Raw genomic sequence first — 20,702 nt, 5'->3', positions numbered from 1 at the left:
AGTGATGTTTCAGTGTTATAGACCCCATTGTCCTGCAGGTGCTGAACAACAGCGGGAATGTGGGCACTGCAGAAGAAGAGCCATAACAACATAAAGTAATTAAAAAAATAGATAAAGTAATTAAAATTTGTGAAATGGACCCAGCCAGTTAGCCCTCCTGCTTTTTTAAAATTAATTTTTTGTATATGGAGAACTTCTCAGGTGCAGAAATTCCACTTCCTGCCAATATGGAGTAACAGGGACTACTAAAAACCCAGACAAAAATATATGAAACAATCATTCTCAAATTATTAGACTTCAACTGATGAAGTGATTCCTGAGAGACAGGAAACAATTTAGCTGATCTCTACTAATGCCTCATATTACCACTTACAGAATCTCTAAGCTGTAGCATGTGGACTGGGAGCCTAAGCAGAGCCCACTGAATTTCTTGAGCTGAGGAGACAGAGCTGAGAGTTCTGAGAGATCAAGGCAATCAAAATTTGGCAGAGTGTTGGAGATAAAGAGACCTGTTTGGACAGAGTACTTTGGAGATCTACAGAGTCCCTCCCAAATATTCAGCTAAATGCTAATACAAGTGAGGAAGCTCCCAAGACCAGTGAAAGAGCCATCTGAAAAGATTAGAAGGAACATTTGCAAAGCTCACACAGGCCAATAGAGAAGAGAACCACATAATTCCTAGGGCATCGTGAATGAATTAGTAGAGAAAGATTTTGTCTTAGAACTGCAGGGAATATTAGCCCTAGACTAAATACTTTTCTGATCCCACAAAAGAATGTTTTAAAAGGATAAAACTGTTTTCAAGCAGCTTAATCATATGCCAAGACAATACTTAGAGAAACACGAAAATATCCAGCACACAACAAAGTAAAATTTAAATTGTCTGTCATTCAATAAAAAGTTACCAGTCATGCAAAGGAGCAGGAAAATACTACACATAATGAAGAAGAAAATCAGTTAAGGAAAACTCACCTAAAAAGGACAAAGATGACAAGATTAAAAGATAAAGATATTAAAACTGCTATAATACCTGGAAAATGTACAAGAAAGTAGAAGATTAAGTATGTTAAGGAAATAAGTGGAAGGTATAAAAATGACAACATTTTACTTCAAGAAATAAAAATTACAATGTTTGAGATGAATGATACACTAAATAGGATTGATAGTAGACTAGACAATGAAGATGAAAAGATTAGGAAAGTTTAAGACACAGCAAAGAAACTGTAAAATGAAATACAGACAGGAAAAGACTGAAAAAGAAGAGAATGAAACATCAGTGGATTATGGCATAAATTCAAGGAGCCTGATATGTGTATAATCGGCCTTCTAAAAAATGGACATAGACATATTTGAAGATAATGGCTAAAAATTTTTCCAGATGTGGAAAAAAGAAACCAATAAATTCACAGATCCAAGAGTATCAAAACCAAAGCAAAACCCAAACAAAAGAAACATGAAGAAAAGTACTTTGAGGCACATCATGATTAAACTTCTTAAAACAAATGAAAGAAAAAAAAGTCATGCAGTGGACAAAGGACGTTAGTTTCACCTTTAATAAGCTAGAAAAAGAAGAGAAATTGTATCCAAAGTAAGCAGTAGAAGGGAAATGATTAAGATTAAAGGGGTAGTCAAAGCAAAAGAAAACAGAAAACAGTAAAGAAAACCAATAAAACTTCTCTGAGCCTCAGTTTCTTAATGTATACAATGGGAATAAAAATATCACTGCAATAAATCTTTTTTTTTAAGATTTTATTTATTTATTCAACAGAGAGAGATCACAAGTAGGCAGAGAGGCAGGTGGAGAGAGAGAGGAGGAAGCAGGCTCCCCACCAAGGAGAGAGCCCGATGCGGGGCTCGATCCTAGGACCCTGGGATCATGACCTGAGCCGAAGGCAGAGGCTTTAACCCTCTGGGCCACCCAGGCACCCCTCACTGCAAAAAATCTTAACAATTCTATTTCCCAACACGAAGGATGGATGGTGGGTGTCCTTTATCATCACAATTGCATTATTGTTTTTCTAGTGACAAAGAAAAAGTGAAATTATACCTGAGCCTAATTTCCAGTGTCAAAAATTGCTATATACCAAAACATCTTTATTCATTCCTATTACTTACTTGACTCCTGGACCATAGAAGTTTGCCAGGGTTGGCCCACACCTTAACATAACATTAAAAATTTTCACAAGTTCATCCAGACCTTTTGGTCCTTCCTCATCTCCCATTACTTGCAACTCTGTTACAGCTAGCTTAACCACTTCACTGCCCCTGCTGTATGCTCATTCTTGTTGCTGACTTTGCACATATCCTACCTATAATGTGGAAATGAATCCTTCTACCTCTCTGAAGCCCACCAACCCAGCAAGTTCCTTTTGAAAGCCAATGTTTTCTGTAAAGCTTTGTGATACCTCTTAACCAACTTGCCTTCCATGATCTAGACCTCCAAGGAATATACAATCAAGCAGGAAAGAATAACACATGAACAAATAAGTGGGATAAGATGCAATGTGTACTGTACATATAGCACAGGCATGTAGCAAAAACTAGGAAATCAGAGAGAGGTAATTAATTTTCCCCAGCAGACAAGGGAAGGATACACAAAGTTCACATTTCATACAAATCACTAAGAATGAATGGAAATTCAATCACAGAGTGAAGAAGTGGGGGCAGAGGAAGCAGTCTTTGCAAAGTCAAGGAAATGGAGAACTACATGCTGAGGGAACAGTGAGTAGTATGGAATGGCTGGCCAGAGGAGAGGACCCAAACCCTTATTCTTCCCTAATCCTCTCTGTTGGCTGTGGAAGGGTAGGCTCTCTAGAAAGCAGACTGAATAAGATATCAGTCTGGGATCACTTATTAGAGAGTGCTCTTGGGATTGATAGCTGTAGAAGAGAGGAAAAGGAAGCAAGATTGGAAAGAAGTTGAATTTACATTGATCCTAGTGATTGGATGGGATCACCCCACAGTTAGCTCTGGAGCTGAGAGGACCCCTCAGACTTTCATGCCCCTGTCTCTTATAGTCACTGGATGTGGGTTATCCTTGGGAAAGGATGTGGCATTGAACAAGGCAATTTTTTTCAACTCATGACAATTCTCAAGGAGGGCTGACAGATATGGGTCATCTTCCAGTAACACTCCCAACAGCTGAATTAACAAGTCCTTCATTCCTGATGGAGAATCTGTTTGGCACATCTGGGGGTCCACCACAACCTGCTCATTTCGACCACCACCTCCCATCATGGCTCCTTTCCCCCTCCAAATACCAATACCAGATTTGAAGTATGGCAACACTGATCTCCAAAGCTTGCAAGGCAAAGCTGAGAAATTTGCAGCTCAGGATGGGATGAATTCTAATGTTTTGGATATTTGACAAACTACTGATCATCAATAGGAATAAATATTCAGAAACCAGCTCGCGAAGTAGAACGGTCTTTCACTGAGCAATTTGGCTAGACAGATCTTAGTGATATTTGTTCTTTCAAGGACTAATTACCCTATTATTAAATAAAGCTAATTATCATAATTTTAACCACCAGAAGATATTGTGGAAATTGTGGTGAGCATGAATAACCAATGTTCACTGAAATAAAGTAGTTAAAATCTGCTCAGAACTCAAGGAGGATGCTCTGTATGCAACTGCTGATCATCAGTGGTGAGTTCATTTATTTGCTACCAGCTCAGACTTCCCTGTAATAAAGTCAGACCTGTCCATCCTCCAGCATAGTAGGCAGAATTCTAAGATAGTCTCCAGTGATCCACACCTTTGTGTAATCTCCTTTCCTTGAGTGTGGGTGAAACCTGTGACTTACTTCTACCCAATAGGCTGTGGCAAAGGTGATGGGATTTCCCTAGAATGACTGTGTTTTGCTGTATGGCAAAAATGATGGGATTTTACAGATGTAATTAATGTCCCCAATCAATTAAGTTAATCTAAAGGGAGATTATCAGGAGTGGGTCTTTACTAATCATGTAAGCCCTTTCAATGACGTCTAGAGATTAAAGGTAGAAAAAGTAAGAGATTCTTCTTAAATCCTTAAAAAGGCAAACTACTGGGGCTCCTGGGTAGCTCAGTGGGTTAAGCCTCTGCCTTCGGCTCAGGTCATGATCTCAGGGTCCTGGGATCGAGCCCACATGGGGCTCTCTGCTCGGCAGGGAGCCTGCTTCCCCCTCTCTCTCTGCCTGCCTCTCTACCTACTTGTGATCTCTCTCTCTCTCTCTGTCAAATGAATAAATAAAATATTAAAGAAAAAAAGGCAAACTACCATGAATTTTATTGCCTCAATATAAGGACATGTCATATGTGAACATGCGTCTCTATCTATACATCTATCTATATGTATATATGTATACAATTGACCCCTGAACAATTGGGGGGTTAGGGGCTGTGAACCCCTATACAGTCAAAAATCCAGTGTAACTTTTGACTCCCCAAAAGGCTACTAATAGCCCACTGTTGACCAGAAGCCTTACTGACAGTGTTGTCAATGAACATATATTTTGTATGTTATATATATATATATATATTATATGCTGTATTCTTACAGTAAAGTAAGCTAGAGAAAAGAAAATATTCTTTTTTTTTTAAGATTTTATTTATTTATTTATTTGACAGAGAGAGAGACACACACACACACACACACACAGTGGAAAGGAACACAAGCAGGGGGCAGTGAGAGGGGGAGAAGCAGGCCTCCTGCTGAGCAGGGAGCCTGATACGGGCAGGGCTCCATCCCAGGACCCTGCGATCATGACCTGAGCCAAAGGCAGATGCTTAAGCACTGAGCCACCCAGGCACCCCGAAAAGAAAATATTCTTAAGAAAATCTTTAAGAGAAAATACATTTATAGTACTATACTGTATTTATATTAAAACAATCCTCATGTAACTGGACCCACACAGTTCAAACCTGTGTTGTCGATGGGCCGACTGCACATGTAAAATTTTTCTGTGTTCCAACATGTGTACTCTTCTACACATCTACTGTTACATACATGTGGATATATTCACATGTGTGCAAGTGTGCACAGGCATGTGCTCTATGAAAAAGAGTGGGTAGGTGTAGTATACAGCAAAGTGTATATTTTGTTATGAGCAAATACATATTTATACATACATTCTGCTCATCATTGCCTAACTCTTGTACATTTAACTGTGTGGTGTGGTGTGCCTGTGAAATGGAGCCCATTACCCACTAATATCTTATATACGGGCGCACTTTTGCCTAAGTATCAAGAAAGAGCCACCAATATTTAAGGGACTTTCGTTTCCCTTGGACATCCTGCAGTTCTCCATTTGATGTTAATGTAAATGAACTGAAATGGAGCATGAGATCGGGGCAGGATGACTGCCGATTCCCATCTCTACTCCCAGCTGGGTCACAAATGGAACCTGGTAATTCATAGCTCCTTCTCCCCAGGCCAGGAGTAGGGGTCTCTTTCCATTACCCTTTACTAGGACTCTGCCTGTTTTCTGGGCCCCGGCCTTGTTTCCCGACAAAGAATTCAGCAAAAAACATTTGGCAAGTACAATTTTTGGGTCTCCTGCTATAATACTCAGTGTCCAGGGAAGCACATTCCTCTCCCTTCTCTACCTAAGAGATCCTCTTTATTTCCTTCTAATGGACTCTTTTAAGTGACAAATGTCTAGCTGCTGTCAGGGATTCTTTGTTAATGTGGTCTGAGGCTCTTGGGGAGCCTTCGAGCTCAGAGGCTGTGTCATCCTGAGGTGAAGATACACCTGTGTGAAATTTGAACTCCATTATCAATACCTGTGTTGACAAGACTCTTAAAGACACAGCCATTTGGGACCCTCTAAGGATGTAGTAAATATGCAGTACAACCAGTCTCAGATTGAGAACTTTTGTATCTTTTGATTGCAAGATATGGGTTTAGATTTTCTTACTGAGTCTACTACTCTAATACTAGTACTACTGCTACTACTAGATAAAAGTGAGTCAGAGTGTTGAAAAATTATACCACCTTCCTTCTAGAGTCCTTTTTTCTTCAACAGAAAGGGTTAAGGCTTGCTACTGCTATGACAGGATTAAATGACTCAGCTAATTTATCAAACATGTCATGCTCTGATGTTTATCACCTATAAGGGTTATTAATGGAGCAAATTTTTAAGGTTCCCTACAAGCACAATTTCTGGTTCTCTACACACTGTAGCCAGAGTGGTCTTTGAAAAATGCAAATCTGATCATGTCACATTATTTACAATCATCCAATGGGTTCCCATTGCTTCTAAAATAAAACCCCCAAATTTTCCCATCGCTTAAAAGGCCCTGCATACTGTCTTCCCAGCGTCATCTCATGAGTTACTTCTCCTCAGCTTTCTTGCATAGAATAGACTGGCCTTCTCTCAGTCTCCCTAATTCATAGTGTTCCTTTCTGTGAATGCTCCTTTTCTCTCTCTTTTTTAAAGATTTTTATTTATTTATTTATTTAGAACAACTCTAGGCAGGGGAAGGAGAGGTAGAGGTAGAGAGAGAGAATCTCAACCAGACTCCCCACTGAGTGCAGAACCCAATGCAGGACTCAATCCCATGACCCTGTGATCATGACCTGAGCTGAAATCAAGAGTTGGACACCTGACCGACTGAGCCACCCAGGCACCCCTGAACATTCCTTCTTTAACTCATGTTATTTCCTCTCTCAGATATTCTCTTTCCTGTTCCCTTACTTGTCAAATTTGTTAATGATCAGACCCTTATTTCCAATGTCACCCCCTTCTGCACTCCCCCCACACACATATGCACCAAATCACTCTCTTATTCAGATTCCCTGGTAGGACCCTTCATTGGACCCATCACAGTTTACAATTGGATGGGTCCTTCATTGGACCCATTACAGTTAGCAAGTGCACATCTACTCATGGGATTCTTTGCTTCATGTCTATCTTCTACTAGACACAGTGTAAGAATGCCTCAGTCTAGCTTAGCAGTCTATTTTCTATATCAAATACTGGCAACTGGTCCACAGCAGGGTACCCAACAATACCCACTGAATGAATGAAGTGTCTAGATTGGGCTTTACCCTGATGATAGCAAAGGGTGAACTCTGGTGTGCATGCTGCCTCCTGTATCTCTCAGCGTCCAGTTCCAACACCACACATCAGGATAACTTCCTCCTAAAAATCTATGTATGATATTTGGTGGAGTTGTTTTGCTGGTGAGGGAGAAAAATGTACTTCACAGCATTCAAACTGTCTTTCTGAAGTAAGAGAACATTGCTTGTGAATCCTTTGCCAAGTCTGACATTTTCAATTTAAATATTTACCATGAGTTCACTTATTGTATTTACCAGGAATACATAAGCAAGGTAGATGGTAATAAATATTATAATAGACCTCAAAGGTGTCATCCGAGCCAAACAGAAGGAATTTATCTCCACTGGAAAAACCTAGGAAGGTCCCAGATAAGAGTGAACATAGGAACAAGGCCTTGAAGTTTGGGTAGGCTGGGAAAGACAATTTCAACCCTATTTACCTGGCCAATGCCTGACTAACTCTAACTACGTTTATACTTTGGCTTAAAAATCACTTCCTCCCAGAAGTTTTCTCTGACCCCAACCTCCAGCCAAGTTACATGCTCCCAGTGCCCTTTCCCCATTCACATCACATCACATCACATCACTTATTTGTCTGCCTTACTAAACTCTAAGCTCACAGGAAAAGGAACTGATGATGACTCATCCACCACTATCTGCATGGTTTAGTACAGCACCTGGCAAAAGAAAGCTATTCAATAATATCCAGTGCATGAGTGCATGAATGACAGAAAAAAAGTGGGAACAGCAATCTACATATGGAGAAACACCATGAAGACATCAAAGAAAGGAAAGCCTGGTGTGGTACAGCATACATGGATACATTGCTCCGTAAGAGAAAGAAAACATCTGGGGCAGTTAAGTGTATATTGGATATGGGGAGGTATAGGAAGAGGAAGGTTTGAAAGGTCAGATGGAACCAGATTTTCAAAGGACTTGAATCATAGTGAAGAATTTGTAGTTTCTGTCATCGTGAGAAACTATATGGTTCTTCTGCAGGAAGACAATACTATTAGATTCGTACTGTACAAAAATCACTTTAGAGGACCAGAAGTGGAAAGACTAGAGAAAAAAAAAAGAGAATAAAGATACAGAGAACTTTTAGGAAGCTTCTATAATTATCAAGTTCGTGATTTCTCAATCTTGGCATCATTAACTTCTCGGGCTGTTAAGTTTTTACTGTGGAGGGTTATTGAGTGCAGTGTATGATAGTTTAGCAGCATCCCTGGGCTCTACCCATTAGATGCCAGTAGCACCCATCCCCTAAGATGTGGCAACCAAAAATTTCTCCAGATGTTGTCTATTATTTCCTGGGGGACAAAATCGCACCTGGTTATTTTGAGAATGACTGCTCCAGGTGATCGGCAATATGGTGTAATCAAAGGTGATGGTTTTTAGAATGAAAGAATGTGTTAGATGCCAAGGACACTAATGAAAGATATTTCCCACAGGGAACAACCATTTGTCATTGTTCAGCACAACTGGTATACTGCTGGTGGAAGTAGGTCTCCTCAGAAGAAAATAGGTAGACTCCTCTTACAATTACATTTTTCTTAGAAACCATAAGATAGCTGAGTTCTAGGCATTTCTATCTATTTTGTTGGATTTGGTAGTCAAGAGGCCATAATTCTTCTTTGATAGAGAACTCTGATTCTCTTTGGAGCATTAGCCCATGGACTTTAAGCTCCTACCCCTGACTCCAAGGATGGAACAGTGACATAGAGCCCTGAGATAAGCAGATACAGGGGATGCTATCCAGAAACTCAAAGAACAGCCCATCTGATAGAGAAGTCAGATGGAGAGAAGAAACAAAGAGAAGAAGGGAGAGAAACAGAGTCATGATGCGGTTATCTGTGCTCTGGAATCCTACCATGCTTGAAGCTCAGCTATCGCTGGATTCCTCAATTTGGTGAGACAACAATTCATATTTTTAGCTTGGTTTATCTGAAGAACTGAGGGTAAGCCATATTGTTCAAGGAGAATAGCAGTCATCTAACAATATCCAAGAAGTAGCATTATAGAGTATAGAGTGAGCACTGGACATATAGAAGCAAACCTCAGATTTGGATCTAAGCCTAATCATGCATTCAGCTATTGATCATTCATCAGACTTTTATTGAGTACTTCTCATGTACTGGGTAGTGAACTACACTGGGGCCATAACAATGGAAAAAAAGATGGTCTTACCTGCAAAGAACTTACATTCTAATACTCAGCTGATGATGTCAACCCTGACTGTGTATTTGAATCACTTCAGGAAGTTTTTAAAAATGTCAGTGCCTGAGTTACATGCCAGACCAGTTAAATAAGAATTTCTTAGACATGAAGTAGGTGATATTTTCCAAGGTAATACTAATGATGGTTAATGTTCTAATCCCATTTTATAGAAAAGAAAGCTGAGGCTAAATAACATGTTTAAGAATACACCACTGGTGAGAGAAAAATCTCGAATTTGAACCCAGATGAGGTCCCACAGGATTCCAGAGCATCCTCTTAATTGCTAAGAAATGCTATCATTCAAAAGGCACAGAAACACCAGAGTATATTCAGTCTAATATTACTATGTACAAGCCAAGTTCGTTTTCAGAATTCTCAGCTCTTCCTTTGTCTTCCCTGTTCTTGGCCTCCCCAATCCAAGCCTAACACACACACACTTTCTACATGCCCAGGCCTAACAAATTTTCTTCTCCGTCCTATTTAAAATATTCCTTCCAGAAATTATCTGCTACCCTCACTTACAATGCAGAGTATGCATAAGTCATGGTGCTTCCTTATCCAGAGTCACACTTACGTCTTGAAATAGCACTGTCTACCATGCAATTGCGGAAAGAACACTGGCTCTGGAATTAGAAACCTCAACTTTGTCACTTTAACTTAACCAGTTCTGTAGCTTCAGATAAATTACATAACCACTCTGAGCCCCAGTTTCCTCTCATGTAAAGTGGGAATAACACCTCTCTTATTGTGTGGTAGTGAAGATTAAACTGAAATATACTTACAGCATTTAACATGGTGTCTCAAACATGGCAGACACCAGATTAATGGCAACTATTGTTATTATAATTTCTGGGTATTCATATCAATTTTCATATGGCCGACATTGTCAAAAATAGGTACAGGTAATTAAAACACCCACTATCATCAATCACTTTCTACGTTCCTGAGATTGTCATCATTGCTTTACATGCATTTTCTCAGCTACTTCTAAAAATAATTCTATAAAATAGGTGTTACCATTTTCCACATTTTATAGACAAGGAAACAAAAACAGAAGCAGACCATATAGCTTTCCTATGAAAATATTAAAGATTTGTGCAGTCTCCGTGCAAATTCCTTTAAGGTTTCCAGGCCCAATTTCCGATAGGGGGGTGGTCCCCAAACACTACACCAAACAATTCTCTCAAACACCAGCAGGTTATTTGAGAATTCAACTCAATTCTGACACGACTTTAAGAAAGCAAGAGATTCCACAAGTTAAGGGTTCAGTCCTATAAGACTGTCTCCCACCCACAACTTCAGATGCCAGTCCCAAGCCCCAGCATGTTGTTACTGTAGTTTTTTATTTTAATATTTTATTTCTTTATCAGAGAGAGAGAGAGAGAGAGCACACAAGCAGGCAGAGAGGCAGGCAGAGGCAGAGAGTAAAGCAGGCTCCCTGCTAAGCAAGGAGCCCTGTGCGGGACTCAATCCCAGGACCCTGGGATCATGACCTAAGGTGAAGGCAGCAGCTTAACTGACTGAGCCACCCAGGCATCCCCTGTTACCATACTTCTGACTGACAGGCTACAGATAGGATGTTCCCACAGCCACCACTTTAAATTGAATTAATTTGCTAGAGTGCCTCACAGAACTCAAGGAAACACTTATTTACATTGACCAGTTTATTAAACACATGATAGAGGAGACAAATCAACAGCCAGATGAAAAGATACATGGGGTAAAGTGTGGGGAAAGAGTGGAGCAGATGTGCCATTTTCCCCCACATGTCTATTTGTTCACCACCCCAAGCACTCTGAACCCAGGCCTTTGGGTTTTTATTGAGGCTTCATTGCATAGTCATGATTGACTAAGTCATTGGCCATTGGCTGTTTCAATCTCCAGCCCTTTCTTCTCCTAGGAGGATCGGGTAGGGGGTGAGACTGAAAGTTCCAACCCTCTAATCACCTGGTTGGTTCTCCAGGCAACTGGCCCCTATCCTTGGGTGGGGTCCAAAAGTTGCCCCAAAAGTTGCCTTCATTAACATAACAAAACACATCTTTATTGCTTTTTTTTTTTTTTTTTAAGATTTTATTTATTTATTTGACAGACAGAGATCACAAGTAGGTGGAGAGCCAGGCGGAGAAAGAAGGGGAAGTAGGCTCCCTCCTGAGCAGAGAACCCAACATGGGGCTCCATCCTAGGACCCTGAGATCATGACCTGAGCCGAAGGCAGAGGCTTTAATCCACTGAGCCACTCAGGCGCCACTCTTTATTGCTTTTATTACAGGAACTTCTAAGGGTTTTAGGAGTCAGGAACCCTGGAGGAAGACCAAGACATGAGAAATACATGTTTGGTCATCTGTTGACCAAACATGTATTTCTTATAAATTACAATATTGCACAAATCCCAGAAGTTTCTTTTTGGGAACAAATATCTGCGTTGCTCTTGCCATGTGCCAGGCAGTAGTTGTGACAGATGTTTGTGTACATTATCTCCTTGGATCCTTACAACAACCCACTCTACAAACAAGCAAACAGAGGCTCAGAGAAATCACATTAGGTGCCTGGGATGTGGTTAGAACCCTGACCTGTCTCACTCAAAGCCCATATGCTTCTTTTTCCCTCCTAGATATGAACAAAAGCTTAATTAAAGGTTTTGATTACTTAATAGTATATGTACCCAGGAAAAAGGGCTTCATTTGTAGATCAACAAACCCCAACCCACCAGAGAAAGGATCTGATGATTTTCATTTCCTTCCACCACATTTTACTGAATTCAACACTCTTTCCTACTTTGCTTGGCCAGAAATTGGTACCTCTTCAGCAGCCCAGATTTCCACCCAGAAATGCTCCCTGTCTAGGGAGGACTCACTTAGCATCTCCTTTGTGAATCCAACCCCCTTTGCAAACACAAACTACCCTTCTCTAGTTTGAATTGGAAAGAGTTCCTCTATTTCAGAATAGAGAAGTCTCCCTGCATTAAAAGAGAAATTCCAGCAATATGTTCAAATAGGGAAATCAGCCCAAGTCTATCACATTGAATTAGTGGCAAAGATAGTTCCCATGACTTAATTAATTCTTCTATTATCAGCATTCATGCTCTTCAAGTGAATCTCATTTGCATATTCCCGTAGAGCATCATTATTTAAGTTTAAAGGCACTTAAAATCAAGTCACACAATGGTTATATGTAACTCAAATCAATGCAGGCTATTCAAAGAAAAGCACTGAATGGATATAAAGACTAGCTGATAGATGTATCATTTTCAAACCTGCTCTATTTATGCCCACATCCCCAAAATGCCACTGAGCACCTACTATGTGCAAGATATTAGACAATGAATTTCACTTCTATGTGTACAGTTCATAGGAAACTATGCATTTGAAATAATGTTATTCTGTCAAGTTACTAATCTACATTGTGTATATTTCCTGGTCATAGATAGTTTCCACACAGAAGCATCTGGATGCAAATTGAAGAATCCAATTACTCAGATCCAAGTGGGTATATCTGTTTCCTAGTAGCTGGATAATTGACAAATAGCTGGCTTCCTACAGATATAGCCCAAAGCTATTTTGACAAAGACAGAATGAAGTAATAGTTTTTTTTTTTAAAGATTTGTGCTAAAAAAAAAAAAAAGGATTTCTGCTAAGAAAAAGATCTTTGCAGACATGCTTGAAATTATGCAGGTAGCCACCAAAACAACCAAATTATAACGGCTATTTGGTCACATTGAGATGCTACATGAGCTCTCTGATTAATAGAACTGTATAAAAAATATGTCAAGATATTGCCATAATATTGTGTGATATTTTGCCTCTGGTAAATTTTCTGAGGCATTTCCTTGCCTATGCATGAGATAGATATGGAAAGGTAGTAATTTTCCAGGCATCAGGGGAAGCCAAAAAGAGGTTTAGATTTTGGACAATAGTGAAGGAAATTTTAAAACAATTGTTTTGAGATCATTGTTATCTAAAAATCTAATGTTAGAACTTTTATTGTGTTAGCCTCATCTCTGAAACAAGAACATAAATTTAAACATTTGAAGCATAAAATCATAAATCAATCTGGATTTTTTTTCTTTTAATACACTTTCATTAATTACATCTGAACCTTAGCCTCTCGAGACCCCTGGAATTCAAGGAGTCATCCTCACGAGTCTGATGAAGAAAGAAGGAAGATTGGGGAGGGGGTATGGGAGGAAGATAGAGGACATAATGAGAATAGACATACCTCTCCTTATACTCAAAAGACACTTTGCTGTGTGACTCCATTCCCTTCTGTCAAACAGCTTCCCACACAAAAGCCATCTGTAAAAGGAAGGAGGTGACAAAGCAAATTGTTAACAGTATTCAGTGAAGTTCATCTCTGGCTTTATTAGGAAAAGAAATGGAAAGCAGAAGCTTAGGGATGTCAGTAATTTCAAATGTGCTATTTGCCCAGATGATGGAGAAGACCTTGTTTACTCTGAGTTCATCCTGCTTCCAAAATCTGCAGTCCTTCTCAAGAGTTAATGTGTTTGGAGAATTGGAGTCACCCAGACATCTTATTGAAATGAAGGTTTTGTTTTGGTGTGTCTGAATTCTGCATTTCTTACAAAGTCCTAGGTGATGGCTACTGCTAGTCCATGATCAATGCCTCAAGACCCAACACACCTAGGATCATCCCCTTCTGGTCTGGACTTCGCCCACACCCCAGCCAAGCTAAATCACTTGCTCATTCTTAAATGTTATGCTCTGCTTTTTCTGACCCCACCCCTAAAAGCTCCCCATGACCCCCAATGCATATGCCTCCAGCAGTAAGAGCAAAAATGTTTTCTCTTCTGCCATGCTGCCAAACTAATTTCAAGGGTAGTTGTGCGCATTTCTTCTTTCCCTAGTGGTACTTGCTGGCACTTCTGCAGGCTGCTGGGATGTTTTAACTCCTCCTCTCCTCCTCCTCATCTGCTTCCTTCTCCTCCTCCTCCATCTTCCCCTTTTCCTTTCCCCCTACCCTGCCCAACTTCCTTTTTCTCTTTTTCTTTCATTTGAATATTTAGTGAGGTATCTAAATGCCTGTGCTGAGGGTGAGAATTCTGGGATGAACACAGCTCCTGCCCTCCTGACTTTCACAGGCTGAGGGCAGGAGCATTTGGAGAGAGTAGAGGTGTAACAAGGTCACTCGGTACAACACGGAGGGGCTCTTGCTGAGAAGGCACACACTGCTCTGGAAGGACTGAAGAACTGAGTTTTAAAGGAGGATAGGATTTTACATGGCTAAGAATGGAATGAATATTCTTCAGACAGGGAAAAACAGAGTCACCAGGACAGCAAGGAGGGAAGGAATGGCACTGTAGGTCCAGGGGAGCAGTGCCAGAGTGGAAGCTAAAGTTGCTTTGACTTCCACTATTGAAATTCTTGAACATCTTCTCAACGGCTCCAAGCCGGGACACACGCCTTCAATCCCTTTACTTGACAGAGTCTCCTTTGGAATTCTGGGCAATCACTTCTAGCTTCCTGATACACACCTAGAAGCCTTGAGCTGATGAAACACTGAGGTTACTTGCCTGGTTCTTGAGCACTGCTTAACCTATAACTCGCCTGCTCATTCATGTCTTCAGTGGCAGTAATTTCCATCTCCAATCTTTGTGTTTCTCCAGGCGCAGATTCAGAAGCAAGGGCTTGAGTACAAGTAGTTTCTTTGGGTTGTGAAGATAAGCAGAGGCATGGAGAAGTGAGAAAGGAAAAGGGAGACAAACAATATAGGGTGCATCCGCAAGCCAGTTACTGCTGTGGGTGACTGGAACTTCATCTCATTGGGAAGCCAGTGTGAAATATACGTGTCTGCATTACTACTCATAGGAGAAGGGATCTGGGGGTGCTCAGACCTCCATTTCCCTCAGTCACTGGTGAGAGCTAGGGGTGGCATAGTTATCTGCCTCTGGCTCTTCTGGTCTGCCATGCATGGCAAGTGAGTCTCCTACAGCAAAAGAAAGCCCTCAGGCAAAGAAATGCAGGCAGTGGCGGTTGGAATTCTGGTGAGTGCATGCTGAGGTGGTGAAGTAGGGGTGCTGCCAACAGAGCTGCAGGTGTCTGCCACACGCCTCACAGGATCGAGGGCCAGATTTCCTTCCTCTTTGCCTGCTCCCAGTATCCCTCAGCCCAATCTTCCTAGTGTCTGACTTTGCAGATTCAGTCCCATGTTTTGGGTTCTCCTCCAGTTAAAGCTTCCCTCCCCACCTGCTAGGGGTGGGTACAGTGCACACCAAAGTCCTCACCGAACATTGGTGGAATTTCTACCTGATGACTCAAATCCAATGGGCCTCCTCATGAATTTATTTTAACATGATCCTGAAATGAAACCGAGATGACTTTATATCAGGTACATATTTTACCTGTAGGTCAACATTTATATTACATCCTGGCTCTCTGGTGACTGATGAAACATGAGAGCAATTTATTTTTGTCTCTAAGCCTGATTCAGTGACATCACCGTGCCACACTAAGGGGTTATATTACATTGCCTCTTCTCTGCCCCAGTTGTGCACAATCCTGCAATATTAGGGAGGTTTTGCTACAATTCCTAAGCCTCGAGTATATTTCCCCAGTGGTCTGCTTTTACGGGCTTTCTCTGGATCTTATTAATGGCATCAGGTTTAGGAGCTTGCCACGCCAGCTGCAGGTTTTGCCTCCTTGTCCTTCGCTGATCTTGTATTAACAAAAAGGAAGACTAACCCCTCTGTCTTCACATCTGGAGCCTTGGATGGTCTAACACACCCACACAGCAGCCATGTGACTCAGACTCAGGCAATCAGAATGTTCATTTCCTTGATCACTCTAAGTAGCCTCGCATGGGCATGTGACACATTCAGAACCAACAGAATGAAATGTGATGTTTGCTGGGACTATTGAGAAGATTTTTCCTTTCTTCTTCTGGACTTGAACCTGAGAGGATGGTGGCCTGGAAGTGCTGTCTGGCCATCTTATCATCCAACCTGAGCCAGACGACAATGGTAACAGGAAGGATGGCAGAACCAAGAGATGGAGGGGAACTGAGACTGCATGACCAATGTAGCCGAGCCTCAAGCCAGGGGTCTTTCCAGCCTTAGTGGGAATATGCAAAAATATTTTTGATCATTTGGTTGGATTTTTCTGTCACTTTCCCCCAAAAGATCTCTAACTGATACAGACCCTGAGAAACTTGGCTTGAAATCCCAGCTCTGCCTTTTATTACCTCTGTTTTTATTTTTATATTTGAGAGAGAGAGAGAGAGAGAGCATGTGGTGGGAGAGGAGGGGAGGGCAGGGTCACAAGGAGAAGCAGACTTCCTGCTGAGCAGAAACCAGGCTCAGGGCTCAATCTCAGGACCCTGAGGGGAAGGCAGCCACTTAACCAACTGAGCAACCCAGGCACCCCAGCTAGCTCTGTTTTAAAAGTTCAGTTTCCTCAACTTTCAATGGAGATCAAATTTCCCCAGGATAGGGATATTGTGAAGATGAAACGAGGTGTACTCAAGCCTCTCTGCATGTGTCTGCCCCCCAGTGCAGGAATATATGAAAACTTAACTCTCTTCTTCCTTTCCCACTCACTTCCCTGCATGCCCCAACCTTCCTCAAGTGTGTCCCAGCCCAGCAGGGGTAAAGTTCTGCACATTGGCTTCATTCCCATAATTGATAAAATCAGAAAAAAGGAATGCACCCATTAAAACCCTGACATTGAAGTATCCTGTGACCACGACATGACTCTAAAGTGTAGGAGGGCAAGAGCTCCCAGCTGGCCTGAGGAAACTTCTGCCGTCTTTGTGACTTGAATAATTCATGTGTCTATGCTGGGCCTCAGTTGTATTTTTCCAATGAGAAAAATAGTATAGAGGGGGTATCTGAGGTTCCTTTCAGCTCAAAAATATTCTATATCTCATTTCCTGAAATGCCTCCTCTCTGTACTTGGTAAAGTCTAAAGTCCTGGCAGTTGGATTCAAAGCAGGGCCAAGACCTGGTGAGGCAAGTGGGAAGCCTAGGACAGAGTACACAAGGAGACATTTGCCCCTGGGTGCCAAACCACACAGCACAACTCTAAGAGTAAGTGCCTTCTTAAATTTTGCTCCCTGGGTACCAACCATGATCACTGTAGTCTCAGTCTTAATATGTTCCATGTACAGCAGACTTTGTATAGAATAGATAGAAACCAGATGCTGTGTTCACCATGGCTGGTTCTAACTAGCTAGTGCTACTAAGTAATTTTGAATTTTGAGTTATGACCAGGAAACCAGATCCTTCCTGGACCCAAATGAAGACATTTCCTGACCTATGAATTAGGGAACACATTTGAAGGAACATGGACAGACTTATGAACCATTTGGTGCTATCTAGAGCTTAAGTTTTCAGTTTGAATTAGCATACACACCATGAACCTCCCTCAAACCCCATTCTGGCTTTTGTAGCATATCACAAATACCACTATCACCTCTGCTCTTTATACAATGGTTTGGGGAGCTTCTTCGTTGATGTCAACCTACATCGGGCAAGTATATTCATTGAGCTCCTTAAAAACAAACAAAAACCTCTGATTTTGTTTTATTCTTTGACAACATGCATATCTTGTAGCTTTGGGAGAGAAAAGTTGATTCCCCTTCATTTATGATGCGGTACATATGATTGAGCAAAAGACAGGTGCAGAGAAGGAATATTCAAACACTGAGAATAGTGTAGGAATAATAAGACACAGGAAGAAGGGTCAGTGATTGGGTGGAAAGGGAGTCATTTTCAAACTCTATCTTTGATGTAGATATTCATACATAAATTAGTATACAAATGTAATTTGAGCAGTTGCCAAATACGGGACACTTTACCCGTGACATCTTATTTAATGCTCACAATAAGCAAGAAGATGTCGTTAGCTCCATTTTATAAATAAGTGAACAAAGACTGAGCCCAGGTCAGTTTCTCAAGGTCGCAGGACTCAAGTGTGGTTCATCTATATTGGAAATGAGGTTTCTCTTACTTTAAACACCGCTTGCCCCTTTTCACCATTGTGCAAAGAGTCAATGTGATTTTAATTGACTACTTGCCCTTTATACCCCTTAAAGTTTTAGTGTTCTTTGTCATCAGCTAAGTTGTGAGGGGAAGAAGTTTTAACTCTTTGGCCACTGAAGGAGCTAGCGTTAATAGTCTGCTTCAGTAACAATAGAACCCTTTTGGAGAATTAGGCTTCTGATTTCATGCCTGCTTTTCCAGCAAAGTGTCACGGCTGTGGCTATGGCCATGTTCATAACAGAGGTCTCAGCACTGGGGTGTCCACAGCAGCCCCTGCAAGATCCCAGAGGCACAGCAAGGCTTTCTCCTCCCTCTCCCCACACCTAATGTGTCAGTAACAAATATCTTACTGATAGCTCTGAGTTTAGCTCTAGGAGAGAGTATCTTCCCAGTTACTGTCTCTTTATGGAAAGCAGCTTCATGAGTGGAGTTGCAAGCAATTTGCAGGGTTGCATTACTATCCCAGACTCAAAACTAATCCAAACTCAAAGCAACCATCTGAAGGAATTGCTCCAACGATGCTGCACCTGCTATTTTATGGTCCTTTGAAAGGGCGTCTGTTTGTGAGAAGCACAATTAATGTCATTTAGTTCCTCTCAAACGCCCAACAGTGGATGAAGAATCATCAAAGGAGAAAGTGAGCAGTTCTTGGAAGAGGTAATTGTGGGAAACAATTACAGCAAGTGACTGCACCGGTGCTGGCTCCCGCAGAGGGACAGAGGGATGACACTTGCTCCTGTCCAGGGCAGACGTTGATCCTTCCTAGTCTTAGCAAGATGGGTATAGGCAGAGTGAAACTAGATACCTAAAGTAATGGGGACCATTCTGGGGTGAATTTTGCTTAATGCTTAAACATAGAATATTTCCTTCATTCCAGACTCCTTGTGTGGTGAGGCTATTCACATGAAAATGAGTCCCTGATATGTAATGTAGTAAATGGAATATCTTTTTAGATATTGAATGCCTTTTGAAATTGATGTGATCTGTTAGGTACTATCATTTGACTTTTACAGCTTGCAAAACCTCAGTAGTCAGTTTTAATTATTCCTTTTAGCCTATTTGTTGTGACCATTAAATATATTGTATTTGTTAGTTTCACTCTTCCCCATCAAGTCCACCCCAGACCATGAGCCCTTGAATACTCCATCATACACTCAGCTCAGTGAGTCCCTGTGATTCTTTGGGTCCCTAGCACCTGGCATGTAACTGATCCTTAATAAATGCTTGTTTATTGTTGGAGACATTGATTTTACAAACTGATCTCCAGCTATCTTCATGTATGATTTCTATCATTTTCTTAATATCTTCTCTTACAAAAACTGGGGAACATAGTCAAAAAACATTTTACATATGTGTGTGTGTGTGTTATACACATACATATGTAATATATATAATCTGCATGTACATATCTATATGTGTATGTGTGTATATGATATAATATGTAAAAGTATACATATATATAAAATGTGTATACATATATGCATACAAAAAAACCACATACAAAATTCCAGGATGGCCCAATCCTAAACTGTGAATAAAAAAAAGTCAGTCAGTTGGTCTTTTCACTCTTTTTTTTACCTAAATTTTTTTTTCTATTTCTACTTTAATTCTGCCCCTAGCAAGCTATCTGTCTACTGGTTTATAGCTTTCCCTTTCTGCCATAAGTTTGCTTGTGCTTTATATTTGTTTCTAGGGATTTTTTCTGCTCTGACTTTTTACCTAATGGAGAGAGAAGCAGAACAGCCAAGTTTTCAGAGGAAAGGTAGAGAAAGAGGGTAAAATATCAATTAAAACATGAGAGACAGACTGGCATGGATCTCTGCTAAACTAACTTTGCATTGATGTGTGTCTCCATAGAAAACAGAGAATTTGGTGTCGGGTGTGGGATGACTATAAGTTGGGTGAGGCAGAAGCAGGGAAGTGACTTCATTATAGATTGTTTCTGAAAGGGCTACAAGGTGCACCAAACTCATGGTTCATTCTGAACCCCATAGTATTGACTGGTTCCTGGGAGTTTTCTCTTCTTTCTAAAGAAAACTGGCCTGGCTGAGTTCTTTATTGCCAATCTCCCCCAATTTTTGCCTTGGTTCCCACCCATATGCTAAGCCTGGTTGTGCAGACTCCCAGTTGATTATGAGAGCCAAGCAGTTGCTTTCCAATAAAGTCTTTGCCTGCCTCAGTTGGCTGGAGTCTTGCAACCAAGAACATTCACAGATGAGAACACTAAGATTTTTAAAAAACCTGGCAAGAGTCACAGTTGCAGGCAGCACTGCTGTGATTCAAGCAAGACTATAGGGCTCCAGAGTCCAAGCTCTCAACTAGTACCCAACGTTGCTTGCTTCCCCCACCCCCCAACAAGTATATAGACCCTTTTAGAAGAAGTTTCTGCAAAGTTTAGTAAGGTTGCATATATGTGTATTCTACAACCCAGAAATTACACTCATTTTTAA

The 20,702-nt window shown here is 40.9% G+C and overlaps 1 long non-coding RNA gene across 1 annotated transcript in view; it reads right to left on the bottom strand.

Moving 5' to 3' along the window:
* Positions 1-11,483: 11,483 nt before the first annotated feature.
* LOC116876999 overlaps positions 11,484-20,702 on the bottom strand; it is a 30,015-nt gene continuing 20,796 nt past the window's right edge. Inside the window, exons 2-3 of the long non-coding RNA XR_004384509.1 lie at positions 13,476-13,552; positions 11,484-11,560 (exon numbers count right to left, since the gene is read on the bottom strand). This is a non-coding gene — a long non-coding RNA (uncharacterized LOC116876999). The remainder of the gene's footprint in view (positions 11,561-13,475; positions 13,553-20,702) is intronic.

This window comes from Lontra canadensis, unplaced genomic scaffold (genome assembly GCF_010015895.1).
Source record: "Lontra canadensis isolate GAN:19392208 unplaced genomic scaffold, GSC_riverotter_1.0 scaffold49, whole genome shotgun sequence".
Taxonomy (NCBI): Eukaryota; Metazoa; Chordata; class Mammalia; order Carnivora; family Mustelidae; genus Lontra; species Lontra canadensis.
Note: the sequence above shows the minus strand (reverse complement) of the source record. Positions and strands in the feature narration are given on the sequence as shown.